Genomic DNA, 18,508 nt, shown 5'->3' on the forward strand with positions numbered 1-18,508 from the left:
CAAAGCTGCTGCCTGGGTTTTGTTTGCTAGGGGCCGAGGCCAGCGCGTCGGCGCCCTGCCCGAGGAGCCGTTGCTGGGCAGCCCCAGGCCGAGAAGCAGCAGAAAATGTCAGAGCCCTCTTGCACCCATCAGGGGTTTCATGCAGACCAGAGGTGTTCAGGAAATCTGGGCTACAAGCCCAGCACACGTGCAGCTTGGGTGGGCGGAGCGGTCCCAAGGCTGGCTGTGGGACCCAGCAGACTGAATAAGCTCTGCTCCGTTTTGGGGGTGGGGGAGCAGAGGAGGCTAAAGCAGAAGTGAGAGTGGAGGAGAGCATGGAGCAAGCCACGAGGAAGCGGACAGCCAACAGAGGGGCCAAGTAAGAGAGAGAAGTGAGCTGGCAGTGAAAGCATGGAGGAGGGGGAGAGGAGGCGGGTGCAGGCAGGGGGCTGAGGACAGGTTGCCTCCAGCATCAAAGGTGAGCCCCCGGGTTGGATCACTGGCCCAGTGCTGGCAGTGCCCTACTCAGCCCCCAAGCCGGGCACTGCTGATGCCACGTCTCGCCGGCCCGAAAGGCTGTGCAGATGCAGGGACTAGGTCTGAGTTTACACGGGGCAAGGCCCAGGACCCTGGGAGGCAGGGAGGTACGGTAACAGGAGCGGTGGGAGAAGAGACACAAGGTTTTGCTCAAACCGTAGTAACAATGCAGAAGAAAGGAGAGTCCCCTGTTCTCTGACCACTGCTCTGGCAAGCCTTTCTGCCCAAACTGTGCAGGGAAGCGGGTACCGCACTGTGGAGCAGAGCCTGGCAGCGTCCTATCCCTGACTTGGTTTTCAAGCCCAGGTCTGGTGCACCGAGCTAGTCACACCTGGCTGGGCTGAAGCTATTCTTGCTGCTGGTGACTGGCCATGTGTTTAAAGAGCTGTGTAAAGTGAAGTTTCATAGTAGCTAGGGTCAGGAGGGACCTGAACAGATCATCTAGCCTGACCGCTGCCACAGACAGGAGTGAATGCTGGGTCCACAAGACCCCAGACAGGTGGTCATCCAACCTCCTCTGGCGTGGGTTTGGTGCTCCGGGTGTCAGTGGTGGGTACTAAAGGATGGTCCGGAGGAGGGTGTAGGCTGGAGTTGAGGACTGGGCCGCGAGCGTGGGAGAAGCAGGGGAACGGGATATTGAGGCTTCTTGGGCTCTACAATCACCTCTGCCTCTCCCTGTGGCCTTGGTAAGTCACCTGTGCACCCACATCAGTGCCCGCCAGGTAGAGCGGGGGTCAGTGCTGTGCGCACATCTGTCTGCATGCCCAGGGCATGTGTTTGCCTCCCCACTGGATTGTGCAGTGTGCGCGCGTAAAGGTACATGTGTACAGACATGCATGATGGCATCATGCCTGTTTGTCTAGACCCTGTGTGTCACCGTGTGCACGTGGCATTTGTCTGTCCGCACATGGGGTGTCCCCCAGGTGCATACTGGGCTCAAGCTGCTGCAGGAAGCGGGGCTTCGTGCCGCTGTGGGAGGGGGAAGCTCAGGAATGTAATCCCAGCCAGCCAGACAGTCACCCAGTGCCCAGAGCCGCCTCTGTTTGCACGGACCTGAAATCCCCTGCAGCCGCATGGGGCCTGCTCACGCTTGCGCAGCCAGCCACAGGCATGTCACTGGGGGGAGTGGAGCTGTGCGTTGTGTCAGTCCTGTCCCTGGCTCTCCCATCCCTGGAGTCTGCCTTCCTCTCCTCCCCATGCCCTGGGGCACGGCTGCAGCCAGCAGGCAGGATGCACAGAGGAAGGGAGGCAGGCAGGAGGCATGTCTGCCTCCCCTTATTTCGGAGGGGGGATCTGGCTGGCTTTGTGTCAGGGAGACGCTGTGATTTCAGAGCCAGCCCTGCCTGCTCAGTTTCTCTAAACCCTCACTTGGAAGGAGGGAGCCCTATCAGGATAAGAGTCCTTCCCACCCACCTCTCGCTGCCACCACGTCCCTGCTCCCCAGACAGCCCAGGCCCTGGGCCGTGGTGGGAGGTGCTGTCTCTGCTGATTGCTGCATTTATCACACCGGTGGCCTTGCTAAATGCTTTAACCCCTTGCTCGCCACTGGCCTCACCGCACAGTGGCTCGGTGTGCTGACAGCGTAGTCTTGGCAGCGGCTGCCCGAGCAGCATAGTTTACTGCCTGTGCTCCAGGCCTCGTTGCCTGGGCTGGGGCTTCTCTCTGGCTTCTGATGGTCCCAGGGAACATGTGCCATGTGCCTGGGGTGGGAGAGCCAGCTCCCTTCTCTTTGGGCAGAGGCAGAGCTAGGTTCCCCTGGCTTGGATCTCAGTGGCTTGTTCCCTGTGTTGTGTGGCTGCGGGCTGGTTACCGCAGTGGGCATCGCCAGCTTGTCAAGATCAGCGGTAGCCCAGCAGCAAACAGGCCAGCCCTGGGGCCAAAGGGATCAGGACCCACTTGCCACCCATCCCCATTGCTCTTTGGCAGTAGAATCGGAGTGAGAGGAAGCGGGTGTCCTGTCTCCCAGCCGAGCTCTCTCCTTCCAACACATGGCTGCTCTGTGCCGGCCCGTGTCACTGCGGGTGTCCTCCACGTTAGCACAGCAGAGCATGCAGCAGGGGCCTTGGCTGCAGCCCTGCCTGGGCCCCCCCGCAGCCAGTCCTGCAGGAGATGGCTCACAATACATCTGGGATCACAGCAGGACTAGTGCTTTGTAAACCTAATGGAGCTGGGCACTGGAAACAGAGAGACTAGATGACCAAGGCTGTGTAGGATTCCCGTTGCACTGGCTGGCATGGATGAGGAGCACATGCAGGGTTGGCGGTGAGAGAGCGGAGGCGGGATTGTGGCAGCAGAGACACTGCCTGGGCACGTGGGGTGTTGCTGGCACTGCAGCCACACACAGGTGTCCAGGCTCTGGCAGCTCAGTGTTCAGGTGCCTGGCACGGTGGCAAGGCTGGCGCCTGTCAGAAGCTGCCCAGTGACTGCAGGGCACGCTAATGTGTGCTGCTCAGTGGATGGGACTTTCCCCTCTGGCACCTCAAGCCAGGACCAGGCATTGTCTCACACCTGCAGCCTCGGTGAAACGCCTGAAGCTTGGGGTATCAGAGCTGTGTCTCAGAGCAGGAGCCTCGGCCTCTGGATTCCTGGCTCTGTCCCCAGCCCTGGCGGACAAATGTTGAACAGAAGCCTGGGGCTCCCCGGTGCCATTCCTGGCTTTGCTACTGACTCCCTGGATGGCCTCAGCTGTCTCCTTTCTGCTCCCCAGGCCCCCTTCAGAGAGGGGCAGGATTTTGCCCAGGTGAAGCTGGGATGGTTAATTAGCTAGTGTTTAGGAAGCAGAGCCAGGGCCTGTCATGAAGGGAGCTATAGAAGCCAAGACAAGACCCTCTTGGCCCTTTCCAGATCCATCCGGCCAATGAGGACAGGCTGCTGGGGCAATTGCAGAGGTGGGGTAGGTAGTACAGACGTCTCACAGCTGGACGCTGCTGGCTGCTTCCCTGCTTCGACTCTAATGAGCACATAATGAGGGAGCCCATTCTTCCCTGGCCACCTAGAGCGTGCTGGATTGGGCACAGACCTGCGTTTATTCGGGGCCTCTGTGAGGCTGCCTTTTACCCTGATACAGCAGCCTGTGGTACCTTTACAAACTAAACAGGAATGAGATTGAGCCCCAAGGGCAGGCTGGCAGGGTCTGAGGGGAGCCCAGGGGGTGACGAGTAGGGCTGGGGGCATGGGCTGTGTGACCCCTGGGACCTGAGGTGAATGGGGAGGGGCTGGCAGGCACAACAGCCTCTGGGCTGTCTTGGCACAGCCTCCTCCTTCCCCCTTTCCCTTCTCACCCTCCGGCTTTTGCCTTCTTTGCAGCAGCTCTGTTCCCTCTGGAGGGTGGCATGTGGATGGCGAAGCAGGGGCAGAAGTGAGTGTGTCATTAGAGGTCCTGGCTCATTATAATAAACCTGATTCCTTCCAAACTCTCTGTTCCACAGGTGTTAATGACCCTGTCTCCTTTTTAATAGATTTTAGTGGCTCCTCTGATCGAGCTGTCCTTTGTTCGACAAGTCTGCTCCTGGTAAAGCAGCTCCTGTTTCACAGCCTTGCAGCCTGCTTTTCACTCCATCTACAAACATTAACTCAGGTGTGGAAATAGCTTTCAGTGCAGCGTTGAATGCACTGTCAAGATGCTCCAGGCAGCTACATTTAGTTTTATGAATCTGGAAGAGCAGTTCATTTAATGCCATTGACTACAGAACTAATGAATTGTCTCTAGAGTGTTTTTGCCTAGTTTGTAGTGTTTTTATACATAAGAGTTGATGTAGCAAACTAATGTATGTTCCAGTAAAGTTCCATTTGATTTTGCTTCTATCCTAAACTGAACGACAGCCCGAGGCCCCCAATCCATTAGTAAAGTTTCTAGTTCCTTTTTAGCTGGAGAAAAGTGTGCCTTGTGGTACCTGTGAGGCTGTGATGAGGCACCACTCTATCTGCACCTCTTTTCAAAATCCTAGATTTGCTGGATCAAAATCCTAGCCATGTGCTGGACGTGGCTCCAAGGTTGATGCCATGTGGTGACACACAGGCATCCTGAGCACCGGGAACCCCGCAGGGCTTAATCCTCGCTGTGAGCAAAGAGCTTGGCTATCCTTGCCTGCCCTGCAGCCTGTGGACCCGCTACCACGTGGCCCAGGGTGCTGCCAGCTGGTACATTCATCCTTGAATGCAGCATGCCAAGCCATGCATGGGCTGCAGGGCTGGCACCTTATCCTGCCCCAGTGCCTCATCTGCTATCAGGTTCTCTCCTTTTTACTGAGCCCTCCCACTCCCTATGTAGGCCCTATGTACCCGTGGGAAAAGCCCCTCATTATACTTATAACTATGATTAGTTAGGTCCAATTAATCACACTGAAATTAATCGCATGGCTCACAGACACCTGGTGATGTCTCCAACGTCCCGCTCCAAACCCAGGTGCATCCTGTGGAGACCTGGAGAAGAGAGAGAGCAAAACCAGCCTGAAGGCTACTTGGGATCCAGGTCCCATTTATCTCAGACTGGGTGTAGGCTTCCGCCCCTGGAGTCGAGGTGGAAGTAGTTTGTCCCTTCAGCTTAGTGGCAGATGTCAGCTGCACCCAGTGCTTTGCCCCATCCTGTTCCCAACTGACTCTTCCTGGCATGCTTAGCCTCAGCTCCTGGCCTGAGATATTCCACAGTGCGTGGTGAGGGGTCTCTGGGTTTACTTCACAAATATTATTTGAATAGGTGGACCCAAACCCAACTGGGCTCTAAGCAGCCTTGCAGCTGAGGAAGTTCCAAATTTGGGTCTGAATGTTGCAACTTGGGCCCGTGTCTTCCTTTTACCAAATGTTGGAAAGGGCCTTTGAAGAGCTGAGTGTTGTCTGTAGCCAGTTGCACGCCACGGAAGCCAGCATCCTTTCCCCAAGGAGCAGTGTAGCGCAGCTGTGTCTCCGGACTAACCCACTGAACGCAGATGCAGGCTAAAGCACAAGTTGCCACGTGCGTCACCTTTTTTTAAAACTGCTCCCAGGCACTTTTAGGCAAGAGGAAGACAGCATCTCCCTCTGAGCCCAGCTTATCCATTCTGAAATTATAATCTCTTCTGTTGCTCAATTAATTCTGATGCAGATACATGTGGAAGAGCACCCAGCCAGCTGTGCTTTTCTCCATTGGTGGGTGCACATGGAGATCCTGTAGACCTGTGCTTACCTGCCCCAGCACCAGGTTAGAGACGGTCACTCCGTGATCCGCTGTGGCTCTGGAGGGGGGGCACTGCTTGCTGGTTCCAGCCCAGCCCCATTGGCAGCAGCATGTGATGGTTGTCATTTGCTGACTGCCGCTTGCTAACCCACAGGCAGCTGGTGCGGTGTCTTCGTCGGGGTTGTCACAGTGGTCCTGGCTCGGGCAGGCAGGGGGGCTGCTTGTGCCGTGCCGTGCTGGCTGAACTCCCTCCCCACTGGAGGCTCTGCTGGGGTGTGGGGTGGGAGGGACCTGGTGCTAGGACAGCTTGAGGAATCTGTTGCTGGCGACTGAGTGCAGGCTCAGTCTCTGGCCCTGAATTCTCTGGAGAAACAAGCGGGGAAAAATCCCAGGCAGCCTGAAGGCAGGAAAGCCCCGTGTGCAGCAGAAGCAGGTAGGAGCTGGTCTGGGCTGCTTGGCCGCGGGCTCATTAACATGCTGATATACCAGGCAGCTCCTAGAACGAGCTGCTGGGATTTGTTGTTGTTGGCACGGGGAGGCTTTGAGCTCCAGGGACCGTCTCTCCTGGTGTGGGCGTAATGACAGAGGAGGGGAAGGGGAGACGGGAGTCAGAGTCAAGTGCAGGAAGGGCGCTTGCCCAGCAGATGTTAATTAAAGACAGGCTCTGCAGCGGCTGGTCCTCCTGCTGACCTTTCCCAGCCTCATTCTGTTGCTTTCCTGTGCACACCCAGGGAGAGATCAGGGGACTGATGTGGGGAGCCCAGGGGGAGGTGGCTGGAGGGCCTGGAGAACAAGGCTCGGCACATTCCCTTTGGCCTGGGCCAGTTGTGCCAGACGGCAGCACATCCATTAACCCTGTGTGTACCTGGCAGGCCATGTCATATTAGGGGCAGGCAATCTCTGCTGTTGGCTTTGGCAGCCAGCGGGCCTGCCCGTGTGCAGACCTTCAGGGGTAGCCTGCTCAAATAGGCTTCCAAGGTGCATTTGGCAAAGGGGGTGGTGCTCCAGCTCTGAGCCCTGGCCTTTGGCAGGGCTCCTGCCCCTGCAAGGAGTCGCTGTGCCAGCGGGAATGAAGGAGCACTCTCTGGGTGGCACGTGGGAGCAGCACAGCGCGGTGGGAACCGCAGAGCGAGTGAACAGACTGGAAGGGCTGGATCGGCAGTGGATGGGCTGTTGTAAGCTGCATCTCCCCTGCCTTTCCCCACCTCTCCTCCCGCGGACTTTCAAGTGCAGCTTAACTCAGACTAGAGATTTTTGTGTGGACGGGAGCCGGATAAGGTCAAACCCCAAGCTGCAGCTCAGGATAACAGCAGGGAGTGAGGCTTGAAGGGTGAGCTGACAGCCACGTGCTCAGGTGTCTCTATCACGCGGGGTCTCAGTTTCCCTGTCTGGCACAAGGAGGGGGGCTCCAAGCACGTGGGGCTCTTCTGGAGGCAGGTGCTGAGGAAGGCCAGCATTGCTGTTCTTTAGCAGTGGCTAGAGGAGTGCCTATGTTTGCCTGACTCGCAGCCAAATAGTCCGCTCTGTTTGCTCCAGCCTCTCTGCTGGTTCCCCAGGTGGGCAAAGTCATGGGGTGCGTTGGAAGAGACTTTCCGAGGAGAATTCTGATCGTTTCTGTTTGGGTTTGGGGAGCAATGCGTGTCTCCTCCCTCCCCCAGCAGCCTCTTGGCTGCAGTAACTGAAGTTTGCTTTGCTAAGTTCTGCATTTGGATCTCACACTGATTGTATTTATTCATGCCGCCCCAGCTCACTCTGTACCCAAAATGCAAACACAACCAGAGGAACAACTTAGCCTCAGTAAATATGATTTGTCACATGTATTACATTGCTTCCTGCTCCTGCCTGGGGAGTGCAGGCAGTGATTTATTTTTTTTTCACTTTTTAGGGGACAGTGTGAATGTTAATATAACACCCCTCCCTGGCCACAGGTAGTGCACTCGCATATTTTCATCTGCATATCTGATGAAGTCCATGTCCAAAAACACACTGTAGAAGTTGCTGCGGTCTAGTGATGAGTTGGGGAGCAGCAGGCGGGACTTCTGGGTTCTCTTCCCAGTGCTGACTGCAACCTGTCTTTTCTCACTGGTGCTCCGTTTCCCAGTCTGTGACATGGGATTTGTGCCGGCTTCTGTCTCACTTCGTGGCTAACCCCTGAGAATTTTGACATGGCAGGAGCTGTTGAGGAAAGGCAGAGATGGGTCCACACCTCAGTCCCAAGAGGCCCAGAAGAGCCTGTTGCCTTCACTCTTGCCTTAGTGAATTCAGTCCGTTGTGACGCTGGGGCTCGAGGAGGCACCTTGAGCAGGGGATGCTTCCCCCGGGAGAGGCCCTGCAGCACCCCTGCCCAGCCACTCTCCGCCCAGGCTCAGGGCGGGCACCCTCCACGAGGGGGCAGTGCTGCACGTGCACAGGCCTTGCACGGCAGCCCCTCTGCCCAGGCCGCCAGGGCCCCGATTCTGTCACAAGGGTGAGAGCCAGGAGCTGGGAGCCTTTGCCCGCCCAGAATGCTTGAGCCTCTTGGCCCCTGCCAAGGCAGAAAGCAGCTGCGTCCCTTGCTTGTTGTCCCTAGTACGCAAAGTCCCGTGCCAGCAAGAACTGCACCAGGCCTTTACAACTCAACACGTATGGGAGGTCTTTCCGTTTGCCTTCTGGTTCCTGAAATGATGTGGTGGGCCAGGCCCCCCATCGCCACCCTCTGCTGGGAGCCCGTGGCGTGCCCCGGCTGCTGGCGCTGCCTCCAGCAGCAGCTCCGAGTGCTGCAGAGGAAGCCTCTGCACCCACACTGTGACACCTCCCAGCACTCACCCGAGCGGTCCTGCAGAGCTGACTTGGCCATGCTCCTTTGTGAGTCCTCCCTACTGCGCCCGGGGACCTCGTGCTCCTAGTGCCATGGCTGTCTCGAGCCACGGCCAAGGCCAGCACGGCTCCCTACTGCGCCCATGCAGGCATTAGTTTCTTTCTGACTTCAGCCAGCGCAGCCCACGTAGGCAGCCTGAAAGGACCATGGGCCCAGCAGCTGCAAGGCTGCCCCTGACTTGAACCTCTGTTCATTAGAGGCCACTTTTGCTTTCTTGCTGTGTCATTCCTCCCTGCTGGCCGTGACATAGTTAAAATGCAGAGGGCCGTGGTCTCTCTCTCACACACTCGCTGTGGCCACTGGCATGTATGCACATTTGAACAGAAGGGAAAGGTGTATTTTCATTTCCAATTAGGGCTGCTGCTTCCCATCGCCTGAGATTGATTGCTTGTCCCTGGATCCCCTTTAGCTGTGCGATGCTTTAAGAGGCTGCCAAGTGGTCCCTGCCTCTAGCCTTCTTTCTCCTCGGCCCACCTTGAACAGTTAGCCCGCTGCAGTCAGGAAGGTGACACGTCCTGGTTAGGATGCTGCCGGCATCATCTGAGAGCTGGTGAACTGGCTTAATAGCCTAATGTGTGTGCATTTGTACAGCTTCCTTCTGCTTGCAGCAGCAGGGGTGTGGAGGGCCAGGCAGAGCGCGTGCACAGCCAGCTGTGTCCTCTCAGCTGTTTCAGGCGTGCCTTTTCCAGCAGCACACTCCCAGTTGGGCTAAAGCTCCTGAGGTCCTTGATATCCACTACTGGGAGGCTGTATGCCTGCCACCCCTGCATTTGAAGTGGGCGTTATTTCTGTCAGAGCATATGTCCATCTGCTCTTGGCTCCGGTAGTACCTGGACTCTCACAAGCTCTGACCTGTAAGGAGACTCCTGCCCTTACGGGAAGGGGTTTGTTGCACATCTGTGAAATGTTTGAACTCTCGCTTGTGCTTGTTTGAACTCTCCCTGGTTCAGACAGCGACAGCCCTGTGCAGTTGCTCCGCTCCTGATCAGGAGGCGCAACTGTGGGATCCTGGGGAACAAGGTGTTCTAGGAATACCTGTGGTAGGTCTTGTTAGATGAGGAGGATGAGTAGGGCCAGGCCACCCTGGGGGGTTATACTGGGTGTTGGGAGGGATAAGCAGCGTGCCCCCATGTGTGCAGCAAGGGTGGGGAGAAACTGCCACACGTGCAGTGCGAGGGCCTCTAGGAAGCTGGAATGGCAGCGTGGAGGCACAGAGGGCAAGGCGAGAGGCCAGCGAATGTGGACAAAGAAGTGTTCACAAAGGCATCTGCTGCGGGCAGAGCTGAGGGGAGAGAGCCTGGGGGACAGGGGGCAGCGTGGGTATCTGGTTGGAGGATGGGAGCGGGCCTGCCAGGATACAAGTGCTGGGGCTAGGGGTGAGCAGAAGGCTAGTGGAGCTTCACCTGGAAGGGGGCTCTGTTGGGAGCTGGAGGTTTGGCCGAGAAGCCCCCTCTTTACAAGCAGCAGGGTGTTGATGTGGGATTTGTTAAGGTGAATGGATGGAGCTGGGCACTGGAAGCAGAGAGACTAAATGACTGAGGCCGCGACGGGGAATAGTCCAGGGACCATGCATGTACTCCCAGACACGTGCATGGGGTATGGGCTGATGCTAGTTTGGGCAGCCCAGCTGTAAGCACGCTCCCGAGTAATCCTTGTGGCACGCAGTACTTGTGGGGCCATGTACGCGACTAAGCACCCGAAGGGATACCTGAGCGCCGAGCATCCCAGCTTTGTTCTTCCCTTGCAGCGAGCTCTCCGTGGGGGTCTGCATCGTTTCATACTGAGCTGCAGGCGCCAGGGCCATGCCCTGTCCGTCCTGCTAGCTGGGGCCTGGGGCCTGCAGGATGTGGATGCTTACACCCACTGCTGAACCGCCCAGCAGTTCAGGTAAAGCATCTGCCGTGACTCCATCAGGAGTCTCCACTGCTGTTTGCAAGCGTTCAGCCCTCTCCCCCCGGCCCAGCTAGGAGCTAGGATCTGGCCCTCAGCAGCCTGTGGCTCAGCCCAAGTCTGTTCTGGCGTCTGGCAATACCTGCCCTGTCCTGAACCTGAGCTCAGGAGTCTTTGTGCCTGGTGGGAGCAGCACGTGAGCTTGAAGCTGAGGCCAGTCTTTCTGCGCTACGCCTCCCCCTTTCCGCTCCTTCTCCACGCGGGTGGAGGCAGCAGACGTTCTGTTGCGAGTCGCTGCAGCAGGTGCAAAGGAGATCATCTTTTCTAGAGACTTCCTTCTGTTTACTTATTTCCTTGTCTAAGAGGGGAGCGACTCTAGACTGGAAGTTTCCATTTTGCTGGTGGTGCATGGAGGTGTCGCCATCTTGTCGGCGTGGCCGCTGTGCCCAGGGCAGCGATGCTCTTTCCGTGTGCTCGGTGCAGCAGCGGAGAGCTGGAGCGTGCCAGGCCAGCCCTCTGGTCGGGGCTCAGGAGGGCCAGGCCCGCCCGCGCAGGTGCACCCAGGAAGGCCGTACTGCGCGGGGTGCACCTTGCCCCTGCCCCGAGTGGCTGGGATGCTGTGGTGGCCGGGAGCCCCGGCCCGCGGGCAGGACAAGGCCAAGGACGGGGGCTGTGCAGCCACCAGGCAGCAGCGAAGCCCCGGGCAGAAGCTGCGGCGGGTGGGAGCAGCTTGCGGGGGGAGGGCCGAGCGGGGCTGTGGGGCCCTGCTCCAGCAGGAGCCGGGGGCAGACAGCGGTGGCGGCTAGGCCCGGGGCCGGGGCCTTGCCTTCCCCGCGCCGGAGTCGGGCGGAGCCTGCAGTGCTCCGGGCCCCAGCCCGCCCGTGGATGGCCGGGCCGGGCCGGGGAGCGGCGCGGCGCGTTGCCCGGGCAGGCGCTGGGCGCGGCAGCGGGGCTCTTATTTTGACAGGCGGCGCCTGGCGCTGGCGGGAGCGATCCCGGCTCGGCGCGGCGCGGCGCGGCGCGGCTCGGCTCGGCTCGGCCCGCCCGCCCGCCCGCGGCAGCAGCGTCCCCCGCCGGGCGGAGCCGCAACTTGGCGCGGGGAAGTTGGCGGCGCCCGCGGAGCGACAGCGACCGCGACAGCGACGGGCCCCGCGCGGGACCATGAGCCGCGCCCGCCCCCCGCCGCGGCCGGCCCCGCGCCCCCGCGCCGCCGGCCCCGCCCGGGCACGCCGCGGGCCTGCCCCGAGCCGCCGACACAGCGCCGGTAAGGAGCCGCGGGCGGGCCGGGCCCATTGTGCGCGGGCGGGCGGGCTGTCACTGCGGGCCCGGGGGCTGCCGGGCGCTGTAGTCCGCCGCCCGCTCTTGTTTGTGCCGGGGCCGGGCCGAGCGCCGCCGCCGCCAGGGCCGGGGCCGGGCCGCTCCGGGGCGGCGGGGACGAGAGCCTGGCGCGGGGCTCGGCCCGGCTCGGCTCGGCTCGGCTGGCTCCGGGACCCGTGTGTCCCGCGGAGGCCGCGGGGGACCGGCGGAGGCTCCTCCCGGGCACGTGCTGAGCACCACCCCCTTCCTCGTCCGCCTCGGCCCCGCCGCCCAGAGACACGTCCGCCCGCGGCGCCCGGAGCGGAGGCAGCGCGGGCTGCATGGCTCTGCCGCGGGCGCCGGCAGCTCGGCCTCCCTGCCCCCGGCCCCGGCCCCGGCCCCGGCCCCGGCCCCGGCTCAGCTCGCGCGGGGGGCGCTGACCCGCCGGCCCTCGCGGGACTCCAGCCCGGGGCCCTGGCACCGGCCGCCGGCGAGCAGGTAGGGCTTCTCCCCTGGGGCCGGGAAGGCGCCTGCTTCCTTGCAGAGTACAAGACCAAATCCCCCTCTCGCCGCCCGAGGGGGGCCCTCCCCAGCCCTGCCTTGGGGCAGCCACTTGCTGGTAGGACAGTGAGAGGGCGCGTTTCTTTGCGCGAGGGACGCTATGTGACAGGGCATGTCGTTGTGTCGTCTCGCGCCTCGGGGGCCGAGGCACATGGGGGCTGTGTAGCAGTGGTGTCACACTCGCATCCTGGGTGTGTAAGGAGAGCCCTGCCGACGGAGGGCACGCATGGCAACTGCACACCTTGGTGCGTGGGACCATGTTTGCAGGGTGGTTCTGCAGGGTTTAGCTGCCTGCTCTTGACCCGCAGAGCCTGGTCTCGTGTGTACACAGCTCTGATTCTTCCCAGCCTGTCCGCAGGCTGCTTCATGCCAGGCGCCGAGTAATGACACGCAGCTCAGCTCACCCGTTGATCTCCGGCTCTTCACAAAGGTGTGCGTGCGTCGTTTTCCTCACCTTCACTAAGAGAAGGAGAAGAAAACTGTGGTGTGGAGGGAAGTGATTTGCCCAAGGTCGCCTGGCAAGTCTGTGCCAAAATTGAGGCCAAAACTCCAGTATGTGACTGGCAGCACTGTGACCCCTGGGCACTGTTGGTGTTGCTCCCAGCTGGAGCTGTGGCTAAGTGTGTGCGTGTGCGCGCGCGTGGGGGGTGTAATATGACTACAGCAAGTATTGACACACACAGCTCCAAGCTTATATTGTTGTGCAACTGTCTTGTACAGGCGCACTCTCAGTAACATATTGGTGTGCTTTCACTGTAGTAATTGTCAATCCCAATGGGATTTTTTTTCAGAGCATCCAGTCCTAAATACTATTGAAATCTCTGTTACATCTATTCTGCCGTTTCTGCTGGACAGAAATACCGTGTGGTACTCTTCCCTCCTCCCAGCTGTACTGCACAGTGCATGCAGGAGAAACGTACATCAGCTTGCCCATTTTCCCTGCCTTAATTGTGTTTCTGGTTTCCGAATCCAAAAAACCTTGAACGTAAAGGTCTCTGTCAAAAAAAGATTTAACAAATCTTTACCAAACCCATCCCTGTTTGTTCTGTTGCAGCTGGCAAATAAGGATGCTCGGAGCTTTGAAGCCTTGTACCTGCGCCCTGATCACGTCGCTGCCCCGTGCGTCCGTCCCGTTGCCTCCTGTTACAGACGGGAAGTCGTGGGGGCCGGCCGTTTGCAGGGGCTTGGCACAGGTCACACAACAAAGCTATGTCAGTTAAGGCTAGTGCCGCGGAGTGCTGGCTGGCCATTTAGTGCTCCAACCACTAGGCCACGTTATGGGCGTGTACTCCTGTGTCAGTCCTGTCAATGTGACTGGAGTACTCTTGACCCTGGGACTGTGCCTGCACTTGCACCGGTTGGTCTGGGACCTCAGCGGTGTCGCTGCAAGTCTGCGTGTCATGGGCCCAGTTTGTGCAGGCTTCCTTGAACCTAGTGTTCCCGTAAGAGGTCTTTCCCTTCTCCTTTCCCTGTTGAGTCCGCATTCCCGCCAGCATCTCCAGCACCGCTGTCCTTCCAGCTCTGCTCCCTGGGTGGAGGCCTCTGGGGTGCTCCCTAGCGATCGCTGCCCCTAGCACGACTGAAGGCTTTTCCTCCTGTCGCTAGGGGCCTCTGCTGCTTTCCTGGCCCTGGGGGCTGTCGTGTCTGGGTACCCATTTAAGGTACTTGGCTGGAGTTTGGCCGCTTACTTCCGTGCCCGCCCCGCACCTCTTGAGTATCTCCCGTGCTCTGACGGGAGGGTTCTGGAGCTGAAGACACAGCTAGCTCCAGCATTTTCTGTGCCAAGGCCCATACTTACGGTCCCTGTGGGTCTGGCCTGGGTTTGACATCCCAACAACGTGCATTTCCTTTGGCTGTCTCAGCCAGTAGCATCAGACTCATCCCCTTGTGAGCAAGGCAAGGTCTGTGGTGGCACTGCTATGTGTGCACCTTGCTTGCTGTAGGGGTGTCTGCTTTTGCGGGGATACAGGTACAGAGCTGGATTCTAGAGATGGAGACAAACCTCGTATGTCCATCCATTGCCTGTGGACACGATATGCCAGTTCCCTGCTCTTCATTTCCCAGGGCTTTGTCCAAGTCCATTTTTAAATGTCTCGAGTAACAGATCTCCTTCCCCGCTCCTCTGGGGAGATAACTTCTCCAAGGAATCGGTTGCTTTGGCAGACCCGTTCCCGCTTCTGCTCCCTGCACCAAGCCTTGCAGCCTAGTGGCAGCAACTGGATCACGCTGGCACGTGAGGCGGGCCTGGTTCTTTGCTCTTTGCTTCTGATCTAGCCGCTCCAGGCCCTGGCTGTCCCTTTCACTGCTCTCTGAACTCCCTCCAGTTTGGCACAGAGTTGCAGCTCGCTTCTGTCCTCTGCCTCAGCCCTACACTTTGTGGGGACAGGAGCAGGAAGTGCCTCCCTGCTTCTGCTCTGCTGTCCTGGGACTTGGGTCGCAGCGGTTCTCATCCTTTTAGACTTGAGGCACCCCTCGGAAAATGTCATCTCTTAAGTCTCACTCGCTTTTTTAGAATACAGAACAATAATAGAGCAGCTTTTTTGTTGCAAAGAGCTCAGAAAGGCCCCAACTGTGGATTTCTCTTTGAAACCTCTGGGTTTGTGTTGTGAATCATGTTTGCAAACGTAATTGTGCTAACACTGTTTGGCACCCCACGGCACCCTTGAAAGGTTCTCAAGGCAGCACAGGGTGCCCTGGCACCCTGGTTGAGAATTGTTGCTGTAAGGGCTCGGAGCTGCGGTAGTAAAAGTTGGCCGCTTTTGCCAGCCTGGATGTCTGCCTAGAGATACAGCAACGCCCACAGCCTCAGCTAAACAGGAGCCCAGATGTTGCCCCACCAGTGTGGCTTTCCATGTTGTCGGTCCCTTCTGGGAAAGACACAAGAATCCCACCAGCTGCTGATTCTTCTCCCTGAGGTGCTGCATCCTGCCAGGGCAGGGGAAGAGTCCTGGGACACTTAAAGCTTTTGCTGGCGTAGAAATGTCAGTTGGAGGGTGACAGCGGGCCATGACACTTATGCTGGTAGAAGCCCTAATGCAGATGCACTTTGTGTCACTTTAACTTGCTTCGTTTGAGGGACTGGTAGGAACTGTACCAGTGAAAGGTCGAGGCGGGCTGCTCAGTGCGGAGATGCCGTCTCCCCTAGCTTTGCTCCTGTTGTCAAGTGGTTTCTCTCTTGCCTGAGGACAAAGCTGACTGGCCAGGTTCTCTGTGTGCAGGGTTGATTGTCTCTTGCTTCTCCAAAGTGGATGCAGGATCTTTGGAGATGGACTTTCTGTGGCCCAGGACCCTTGGTTCTGTTTGTGATGTCTTCTCTCTGTGACCCTAAGGTAAGTCATTCACCCTCTGTGTGCCTCAGTTTCCCATCTGTAAATCATTCTCCTGGACTCATAAGTGGAAAGCGCATGGGAAAGACTGGGGAGGCCAGCCAGCCGGATGGTGGCCCGCATGCTGCCTTTGCGTTTCTGTGCTCGTCATTCTCCGAGAGCCAGCTCCAGCTAAGCCAGAGGAGCCTGACGGGAGACTCTCTCCCGGGTGGTGTGTCTCTTCTGTGCAGATGCCAGGCCACCCTACTGGCACGAGGCAGCTCCTGCGGATGCTTTTTTCCACCTTGTTTTATTTGCAACTTGGTTCCCAGCTACGGAGCTCCTCTGGGTCCAGGGCACTGGACTGCCCATCTCCCCAGGCTCAGCGCTGCGTGGTGCACGTACCTGCGGCAAGGCTGTTCCCTGTAGGAGTCAGTGTGGAAGAAGCATTTAGCGTCACTGGCACCTGCTTTTGATTTAAGGGAGAACCACGTAATCGAGGGGCAGGTTGCCAAGAGCCGTGCACTTACCCAGCTCCTCAGAAAGCAGGGCTGTGTTTGCGAGCACAACAGGCGTTCCACTTGGGTGTGGGAGGGGAGGGGGCACGCGCGATGCCAGGGAGGTGACAGCCTCGACTAACTGAGGCCTGTGCTGATCCTTGGAAACGGGCAGCAGTGGTCTGTCTCCAGCATCTGACTGGTGCTTCTTGGGAAAGGCGGGCCCACCCACGGCCCTGCTTGGCATCCTCCTGCCTCCGTTGTGCGGCTTGGGCTAGGGTGTCGCTGAGGCTTGCGGTGTCTGCGCTGCTGCCTGGCTGGCAAGGTACGCTGTGAAACACCCTGTGGTGCCGCCCGTGCCTCACCTTGCTCTTCAGCTCCCCTGTGGGAAAGCCAGTGTAGGGACGGGAGGGAACAGCAAAACACCATTCCCCGCAGTGACCCCTGGGAGCGCTGGGGCTGTCTGCAGCCAGCATCAGTGGGGATGAGCATGCCAATGTGGGTTTGTTGTTGGAGAGAGGCACCCATCCTTTTCTGGGCACTGGGGAGTGGATCTATGGTTGGAAGGGTCTGCAGCTCTGGTAGCACAGGCACCTGTGAGCAGTGGGACGTAGGGGCCGGGCTCAGAAAACTATGCCAGGCAGTGGTGGGGCTGGCTGTTGCTGTAATGGCACAGGTAGGATCTCTGCGAGGGCTGGATGCTGTCCATGAGAGGAGCGGTTATTCCCCGTGTTGGCTTGTTCACTCTGCTCGTCTCCCTCGCCCCTGTGGGGGCAGATGTCCCGTCCTGGCTGGCCCGTTCCATCTCACCTCTTGCCTTCCCCAGATGGAGAAACCCGGACCTTCTTGCCAGTGCAAGGGGCCTGCTTGCTGCGAAACCCATCGGGCCTGGGCTGTCTCCTGCCTTGGCTTTCAGCTGGCAGTGCAGGGCAAGCTCCTCTTCTTCACCATCAGTGGCGATGGCACGGGCTGCCTCCAGGCACCTCTGGGCTCCCAGAACTTTGCAGACCTGGGTCCTCCTGCACTCTTCATCTTCAGGTGGAGGAGACTGAGATGCCAAACCTGCTCTGGTGAGCTGAGCTAGGACATGAACCCAGCTTGGCCTTGCTGCTTGTCCCCGTGTCATCCCAGTACAGGAGCTGAGCCCAGGCTGCCACCTCATCGCAGCCTCGGCTGCGTAGCCCTGACACAAGGTGACTTGCTCTTGTTGTGAGTTGCCGACCGTCAGGGGCACAGAGAGAAGCTCTGGGCCTGTGGCACTGCTGCCCCGGCTGGTTTCAGGCTGGAGCCGTGTCCTGAGCTGGGGGGGTGCGGCTTCTCGCTGGTTGGTGAAGAGCTTCTCTGGAGCCGAGTCCTGGGCCAGGAGCCAGGTCAGCGTCCTGTGCCAGAGAGGGCGAGACTTCGAAAGCAGAGCTGGGCTCCTCCTGTGTGAGAGACAGCTTGAAATGCTGAGCAAACCACAGAGCACTCCTTGTTCTGCCGCTGCCTCCTGGTCCTCCTTGGCCCTGCTGCGTGTAGGAGGCTGCAGCACTGGGTTCTCGGGGAGCCGGCAGGGAGAGCCCGGCAGTGCGGAGGCCCTTCTGCTTGCACTGGCTGCTTGCTGAGTTGATTCTTAATCTTGTTCCTCTCTTTTCCTTCTCCTCATGACTGAGGAGGACTCCAAGTACTGAGCTAGTCTGAGCGCTGCCTCCGCTGCAGCCTCTGTGATCTTGAACAGCTCGAGGAACAGTCACCCCGCGCCTTGCTTCATAGCTCAGCTGGAAACCCTTCCTTCTCCTTGTCTCTAAGTCTTTCAGTAAGGAGGGGGAGGGAGGGAGCTAGCTGCAAAGTGTTCTGAGGACGCTGCTTGTATAAAAGATGCTGCGCAGAATATTGGATGTTTACAGACTTCGTGTTTCCTGAAATGTAAGCAAAGGAAATGCTAGGCTTTACTCTGGCTTGTGCAAACACACGATAGCTTCGTGTTTGTCGTGTGGCGTCCAGGACTCTGGCAACATGAAGGCTCTGCACTGACAAGGAGACTCCAGTGAAGTTAGATTCATTTAATGGAGCCTGCACGGGCATGTGCTGAGACCCTGGGCCCCTCCTGCTTCTAGTAGGCACCTGTGTGGTGGACGGCCACCCACCTCCGCCAGGGCTCCTAGGGGGGCCATCGGGCTTGCGTGACTTGGCAGGTTATGTAGGGAGGCTTGGCTAAGCCTTCTGGCTGTTGGTTTGTCTCGTTCCGTAGGTGTGCAGTATTCCCGGGAGCAGGGGACAGCTGCCACCCTGCACTCCAGAGGTGGCTGCATTTCAGCACTGCGTGAAGCGAACTCTCCCTTGTGCCCTGGGGTGTGACAGTGTTCCTGTGCGCGACTCGTCACTGGAGGATGCGAGGTGTATAAACTTGGACTGGCCTAGGCCTCAGGTGTGCCTGCCTTGGGTCTGCCCTGTG

General features: G+C 58.8%; 1 protein-coding gene across 4 annotated transcripts in view; it reads left to right on the top strand.

Annotated features, from left to right (window-relative positions):
- Positions 1-18,508, top strand: part of BCL9L (BCL9 like) — a 105,423-nt gene that overhangs the window by 36,451 nt on the left and 50,464 nt on the right. The window contains exon 1 of one of the 4 annotated variants that reach the window (XM_090027169.1): positions 11,197-11,679. The exons of 2 other annotated variants lie outside the window; for them this stretch is intronic. The gene's annotated coding sequence lies outside the window, so the exon portion shown is untranslated. Of the gene's footprint in view, positions 1-11,196; positions 11,680-11,818; positions 12,210-18,508 lie in introns of those variants that run through there. One more of the 4 variants, XM_090027170.1, reaches the window with a different exon arrangement.

Source organism: Crocodylus siamensis, chromosome 14 (assembly GCF_052110815.1).
Source record: "Crocodylus siamensis isolate JL-2025a chromosome 14, ASM5211081v1, whole genome shotgun sequence".
Lineage (NCBI taxonomy): Eukaryota > Metazoa > Chordata > Crocodylia > Crocodylidae > Crocodylus > Crocodylus siamensis.